Source organism: Corvus kubaryi, unplaced genomic scaffold (assembly GCF_017639235.1).
Source record: "Corvus kubaryi isolate FWS band 111438036 unplaced genomic scaffold, C.kubaryi_AGA036_p1.0 65407, whole genome shotgun sequence".
Lineage (NCBI taxonomy): Eukaryota > Metazoa > Chordata > Aves > Passeriformes > Corvidae > Corvus > Corvus kubaryi.
Window position 1 is genome coordinate 54122 of NW_024581981.1, and position 7854 is coordinate 61975.

Consider the following 7854-nt stretch of genomic DNA (forward strand, 5'->3'; position numbering starts at 1 on the left):
GGGAAGGAAGATGTGATATCAGCCAGAAAGAAAATATCCATGCAAATATTCCTTCCCTGGGCAATCTGTGTTTCTAAAGTTCTCTTTTCCCCACAAAACCAGAATGTTTAGGCTGCTGCTGCTCCTGGAGGAGCCATCCTCTGCTGCTGGTGAGGGTTGTTGCTGCCACTTCCAGGCACTAAAGATCCTTTTAAATCTGTTTGGTTTGGGATGGGGATTATTCCTTTCCCTTTCCACAGGAATAAGGGATTTGGCCGTTTTTTCCTGCAGGGTTCTGCGGCACAAACTAAAAGAGAAGAGATAGAAAGGGCAAGGGAGGGAAGGCAAACCCAGGTATCCCAGTGGCAGCTGGATTTTGAGATATGAACGTTCTCCAGCTGCTCAGGTTCTCTGCAGCCTTTGGGTCCTGAGGATCATCGGGGTCTCTGTGGGAACAGAGGGGAGCAGCTCCTTCAGTGATTCCTGTACTCTCCTCCCTCCCTGGGAACCATCCCAGCTCTCCTCCTGCTTTTCCCTGTCCTACTGCCCTGAACAGGACTGCTGCTTCTTTTCAAGTTCAACTTGCAGTTTAAATTCCCTGTCAGATCCAATGGCATGGGGATGGCAAACAAAACCCTGGTAACACATCGTGGCTGTGGCACGAAATCCACTCGGGTGGGAGGGGATTGGGATGAGCTCGCCATCAGAACTGTGATGTTTTCATCTGTCACAGGAGCCAAGCCCTGGTTTCTGACAAATTTATTTGCAAGGCAAGCGAGTGGGCCCTGGGAATGGAGAAATCTGAGCTAAAGAGAGAATGTGGGAAATGCCTCTTTCCCTCTCTTTTGACCCTGGTGAGGTTCTTCATCAGCTCTGCTGAGCACCACCATTAAGAGGCTGTGATAAATTGACTGAGTTAAAATAATCTGGAAGAACGATGGGCTTTTCCACGGAAATTCATCAGCAGGAATATTCCCTGCACCTCCCTGGAGGTGGAGGAACGACATGGATGTCCAAGCACAAAGCCCAGGGCTTGTCACCAAACCACTGCACCCAGGCAGGACTGTTCACACTTCTGCTGCCAGAGGCTTCCTTTGCCGTAGGACAGAACCCTGCTCCAGGCTCCCAGGGAAACAATTAATGTGAGGAAATAAGGAAACCAAAACCTGTCAAAGGAGATTTCTGTGCTGTGAATAATCAGGGTGGCAGCTGCCCATGGTCCCTGTCAGGTGGGATGTAAGTTTATTGTTATAAAAAGGCTTCCTAGGCATGGTTGGGATACAGATTTTTTGAAATTTTTTCCAAAGTTCTTCCTGTCTAATAGAGGAAAGAGTGTGTGGAGGCATCAGGAGTTCATGCCAGGGGGTAGCAGAGGGTGCTCTGGGGCTGATGAACAGGGAGATGATGCCCTCAAAGCCACCCAAAACAGTGGCAGAGGCTGCAGCTGGAGCCAGCTTAACCCAGCCTTGTCTCTCAAAACCAGGCCTTTGGGAAGGGGCTTTGCAAGAGCCAGCAAATGGTTTTGAATAGACCTAGAGAGAGTGAGAGGTGCTGATAGTTTCTAATTAGGGGGACAAGGAATTGTTTTCCGTGAGTTCCCTCCATGATCTCATCCCTAGGAAGCAGCCAAAAATATCAGGGCACCCTCGCTTAGAAAGGAGCACATTGTTCCTTGTGTCTCCTGGCAAAGGGAGGGGTGAGGAGCAGGTCAAGCATGAAAATGTGCTCGAAAATCCCCCCCAGGCCCCAGCAGCCTCCCCTGGGTGTCTTTCCAAGTATCCACACCCAGCCCAGGGCCACCAGCTCCAGGTGATTCCCAGCTCCCATGGCCGGGACCTTCTCAGGCTCGGGATGGGTCCTCCTGGGGAGGGAGGGAAATGCTGTCCCTAATCAGGGCTGACATGCCAATTTTCTCCATCATGTCACTTGTCAAGGGGGCCAGCAGCCTCCCCTCCCAGCCCAGGGCTTCCCTGGGAGCCTCCCCAGACCTGCTGAGGAGAAATAAATCAATTATGGAGCCCAGCAGCTGCCCCTGCTCCCCAGCAGCTGCCCAGAGGAGATGAGGAGCTCCTCTCCTCTCCTGGGCTGTGGGGCAGGGTGGGAAAGGGCCAGCAAAAGGTCTCCTGGAGCGATGTGAGCATCACAAGGACTCCCTCACACTCCTGGCTGGCTGCTGACAGCCCCCCTTGGGGTGCAAGGCTCCAGTGGGGCTTGGCTGAGCAATGGGGTGGTGTCACCCCACTGCAAATGGCACTGGGACCCTGCCATCCCTGTCCCCAGGGACGCTGGACGTGGATTTCTGCACAAAGCAGCTTTGGTTTGTCCCCTTCCAAAGCCCAGAGCTCCCAGCCAGCCCTGGTTACAGCACAGACACTCCTGGTCCAGCTCAGTTAAAGAAGACAAAGCTGATGGAAAGCACAAGGAAAAGGGTCCTGTGGGATGCAGCATCAACCCAGGCACTGAGTGATGCTCTGTTCTGAGCACACGGGCCAAGAGATCCCACTCAGAACTCGCTCTGAATTCTCTCAGGCCTACTCATCAAAACAGAGCTTTTCACCCCCCTTTGTGCTCTTCACTTGCATCTGTTGTTTTCGGGGGAAAAAAAGACTTGTACAGAAATTCCACGTTTTAGAAAATCTCTCCTGGAATGACCCAGCTAAAGGATTCGGATCTCTGGTTTCTAGGGATGTGTTTTGGCCAGGTGCAGGAGGGCTGGTGCTGATGTCAGAGGAACTAAGGGCTTTAATTTTCCTTATTCCTCTCAGGATTCGCTCACTGACCCCACGAGCTGCTCACTACCTTTGTCAGTGCCCTCCGTGGGCAGCTCTCCAAATCAATTAACGTGATTGTTTCACTCCTCGGGCCCACAAAATCACAACATTTACAAGAAATACGTGGGGCTGTGCAGTTTGCCATGGAAGTGTGGCCGGGATGGAGAGCAGTTAGATCAGCCAGAGCCCCTGCCACCCCATCTGCTGAGCACATCCCATTCAAACACCTTTCCCTTTGCTTCAAGAAGTGTTGTTAGTTAAATATCACAGGTAGGGGGAAAACACGGTGGTTTTTCACATTAGTTCTTCTCAGATACACTGGAAGGGGAGATTACAAACAGCTTTTTAATGTGATGGAATGGTTGGGGTTGGGAGGGCCCTTAAAGCTCATCCCATTCCCACCCTGGACCCCTCCCACCACCTGGAGCATCTCATTCCCACCTGGCCTTGGACACTTCCAGGGATGGGGCAGCCCCAGCTCCTCTGGGCACCCTGTTCTGTTTATTGGCACCTGTCTGGAGCCCGGGCCAGAGCAGCCCCCAGCTCTGCCACGCAGCAGGAGAGCAGCAGGGAGTGTTCACGAGCTGTTCCAGCTCCTGCGCACGCTGCTCCCATTCAGCTTTTATTCTCCAAGAATAAATAGCCCGAAGGGCCTGCAATAATGGTTAAATTGTGCAATGTAAATTAAAAGCAGGAAGAAAGAGCAGGAGCCACTGAGACAGGAGAAAGCATCGCTCTGCAGGCAGGATTGAATCAGAGTCCCCCGGCTGAACTCAGCACCGCGGTGGCTTTTAAAGGTCCTCGTGCACCAGTGCACCTCATTTTCCCATTGGTGGGCTGAGGGAATGAGAAATTCTTCCCCCCAGCCTTTAGTCTTGTCTACCTAAATGATATTTTGCAGTGGAAGTCTGTGATACGTCCCGTTCAAAGGCTCATCTCTTGTGTGTGACCATATAATTACACAGAACCCCGGCATCCTCCCTCTCTCCTTCCTGAATCATCTTTAGCACTGAATAATTGGATCAAGCACCAAAAACTCCCCTTGCAGAGTGCATGGCATCATTAAGCCTCCAGGCAGGGGGATTATCACCAGCAGGTGATTTTAATTTGCTGCAGCAGCCAGCAAAGGTAAAAGCGACACCGATGTGTTTGGAATCTTATGTTGCTGCCTCAGTTTTCAGAATGGAAGAGACAAACTGAGGGAGAAAGTGTTAAATTAGGAAAAAAACCCACAAAAGCCTGGGATTTTTAAGATGTTTGTACCTCAATGAAATGTAACAACGAAGAGATCCCTGCAGAAGTTCTGTGCCAGTTTGTGACAGAACATTTCGTTCATCTGAGCTTAGCAGCGATTCCCAGGAACCTTCGTGCTGGATTGCTAAGCAACCCCATCCTCAGCTTTGTGGCTTCTTAATACCCCTCAGCCCCATTGCAGGATAAGCTGCAAAGACGAAACTCCTGATTTAGGGAGAGGATCAGGGCAGTACAAATGTTATTTGGTAGTTTTACAGGGTGGTCGCTGATGGGATGGATTGAGAGCCTTTGGCACCCAGCGAGTTTTCTTCCTCAGCGTTCAGTGCTGGAAGCTTTCAGGATTATCAGAGTCCAGTAAGGGAAGGAAAGATTGATTTTAATTGCTAAGTGCAGGAACTAAGCTTCCTCTTGGATTCTTTCCTCTCTGTGCCAGAGCAGCACCACCCTTCCCTCCTCCACCCCTCACAGGGAAGGATTTTTTCCTAATATTCCATCTAAACCTCCTCTCTGTCACTCTGAAGCCATTCCCCCTCATCCTGTCACTGCACATCCTTGTGAGAAGTCCCTCTCCATCTTCCTCACAGGCTCCAGTGCCTCACACCTGAGGAATTTTGTACCAATGTGGCTTAAAATCAGTTCTCAGGCTGCTTCAGACAGCATCAAGTGTGCCCAGAGGATGGAAAAGTGACTGTAAAAGTGGGACACTCCTTGTTTGGGCCATCAGAGACCTGAGTGAGTGTTACATTAACAAGGTCAGAGGGGGCAAGCTCCATTTCCTGTGATTCTATTTGTTCTTATAACATGGGAAACACAGCTTAATGCTGTTCTCTAAATTGATTCCCAGCTGACTTGGTTTGAATGGGAGTTATAAAGCGAAATGAGAGCATCCACACTCCTTTGAGCACCAATGAAACAACACTGCTTGGAAATTTGGCCTTTAAATAAATCATGCCCACCTTCCAGTACACACAAACCCCATCAATCCCTCAGATAATCCTGCTTCCCCTACACCTGGAGCGACCCTTCTGATGGAAAGCACAGCAGGTGAAGGGTTAAGGGGAGAGGAGCAGTGGCAAGTAGGGAATTTGAGGGAATGCTCTGGGCTGGTGAAGTCCAAAGGGGAAAAATCCAGCACTGTGTATGTGCTGGAAAGCCAACTGCAGTTAGACCAGGGATTAATTTAATTCCTAGGTATCGTATTTTATTTCAGAGGGAAAACAAGAGGGGGGTGGAAATCAATGTGAACATTCTCCTGCTAATATTGTCAGACAAGTGTAGTCACCATGGCAACAGGAGGAGCAGCATCTCAGGGGTTGTGTGTCTGGTAAACACATTCTCCAGATTTCCATTTCTTCTGGTGCTCAGCAGAATGTTTGTGCTGAGCCCTGGCACGATCAATTATCACACTGATACCACCCAGGGCCAGATCTCCAGGCTGGGTGTTCAGCAGAGTCACCAAATGTGGAAATATCAGCGATTCCCTGTGGGAAAACAAACACAGAGCCCTCACCAATATTCCTGGGAAGGGGTTGGTGAGGTCTGCTCCCCCTTTGGTGTCCTGAGCCCTGGGTCAGGGTCTCCACAGCCAAGATTTGGGCTCAGTCTTGTCCACACAGAGTTTTGGTGGGTTTGGAGTTTTCCTCCCAAGGGCTGGTGCCTGATTTCTGAGCTGGAAGAACCTTTTGGTCCCTACTGTTCATCTGCACCCTGAGCAGGCCCACATGTGCTGGGAGCCATAAAAACCAGGGCAGCTCACACATCAGCTGTGACAACGCAGAGCTTAGCACGTCCTCTCAGTACAAACCCTGAAAAAAACCCTATTTTAATATTGTACCTCTTCCCATCTCTCCTCAGCCCAGGTGTCACTGCCCAAGACACAGCTGGCGAGGTGGCAAAGCTGAAAGTGGTGTGGAGTGAGAGGAGACCTGGGCTGTTCAGTGCTGAGAGCTCTGGAGGGCATGGAAGGAGATATTTTGCTGTATGGCCCCTGTGGGGGTGTTTTCCCAAGGAATGTGTAAATTAGTGCTGCCTCAGCCCTCTCAGGAACCCCAGTCCTGCTCATTTCCTTGCTGCTTCAACATCTTTGGTTCATTCAGGAGCTTCCCAAGCTCCAGGCTCTGTTCCACGCCGATCTCCCAAACAGATCTGCCACGTTTCATGCTGGGGTCAAGGCAGGAAGAAAGAAATGCGAGCAATGTGCAAGTCTGCCTGAAAATCCAGACTGAACAGCTCCCAGATGGAGTTTTTGTCCAAGGTTCTTCCCCTTTTAGCCACTGGGTGCAATCAAGACATGGCCTTAATTCAAAGACAGCTTTTCCTCACGTTTTTCTGCCTTTGCTTTTCTGGAACCAGTCTGGTGTTGAAGGAAATCTGAACAGCTTCTGCTGCTCTGCTCAGAGCCCTGAACCTCAGCAAAAGTTCATCAAGTGCAGCAGTAAAAGATTCAGGAACAACTGTTTTTAGAAGGGGAAGAAAACACGGATATTTTTGCATGCTTGTCTAATAATCCAGTTACTCCAACTGGGCCTGCCACCATTGCCTTGATAATTCTGACAAGCAGCTTTGGGACTCAGGAAATTCAGGTGCACACCTGAAATGTGCTGCTCATTTTAAAACAGAGACCCCTGAGGGAGTATGGTTGGTTACAAAGCAGAAATACACTTTTTTTATCTTTTTTTTTTTTCTTTCAGAATGCACATTTTTATCTCAGGAAACCCATTGAGAAAAAGCAAATCTGGGGCATGAATAATAGCAGGCTGCCAAAAGGCTGCAGGAAGAGAGAGCTGGGCTGTGGGCCCCATGCAAGGTTTACCAAAAAGCTTTAATTCTGTGTTTTGTTCCTCCATTCACATTAAAAATAAAGCCTCTTGCTGAACAAATTTCCCCTGAGGCAAAATCCTCTGAAGGTCTCCTGCCTCTTGCAGTGAAATCTCTGCTTATCTCAGTGCCGAGGCTCTGCCTGTGTTTTACAGCAGCCAACACAGAGAGATTTGGGCTTCTCCATCCCAGACCAGCACAGACAAATCAGGGTCAGAGAGGGGCGAAGGAGCCAGCAGGGAGTGAGAAGAACGTGGTTTATGTATTGTTCTATACATCCCTCTGGTACTTCAAAGTTTTCTGGACACTGACCAAGACAGGAAAAGCACCTTTTTTGCCAATCTGGGTGGCCCAGCTGAGCTGCTGATCAGCGTTTTAGGGGTTGGGAGGGGACCAGGCTCGGCGCCACTCCTGAGAAGGGGCTGTGACAGGGACAGGAGCCTGTGCCTGCAAATCCCCCTCTGGAAGTGGATCTAAGCATGGCCAGCCACGTGGAAAGAGGGAGTGAAGGACAAGTCTCTCATCAGCCCTCTCAGATCTCCTCGTTACTGAACAGCAGAAACTTCCAGGGTGTTTATCCCGTCCCCAGGAGCACAAGCGCAGACAGAGCAAAGCCCTGGCTGAGCTGTCACAAAAGGACTGTGAGGATGCTCCTGCCTGATTCACCTCTCTGGTATTTATTTCTCTCCATTCCCAATTCCCCCCATTGGATTTAAAACCTTTAATAACATCACGAAAGGTTAAAATCGCAGGGAGACCTGGCAACAATTTCTCTTTCTGCAGCTTTTCTGAACCAATCCTTCTCTCTCCCTTTTCCCCTAGAAACAAAGGGATTTGCTCTCCATTCCTTGGACTTTCCCCGAGCCTTTCTCATTCCCTTTCTCGCTGGGAATTCTAAATCGGGACCACACCACGATGCTTTCCAGTGGGCATTGACTCAGCGTTCAATAGCAAACGTGTTCTGATTTTCTCCCCTTGATTAATTCTGTTAGGGAGGTGATGAACTCCACCCCTGACCTCCCCTCCCTGCCTG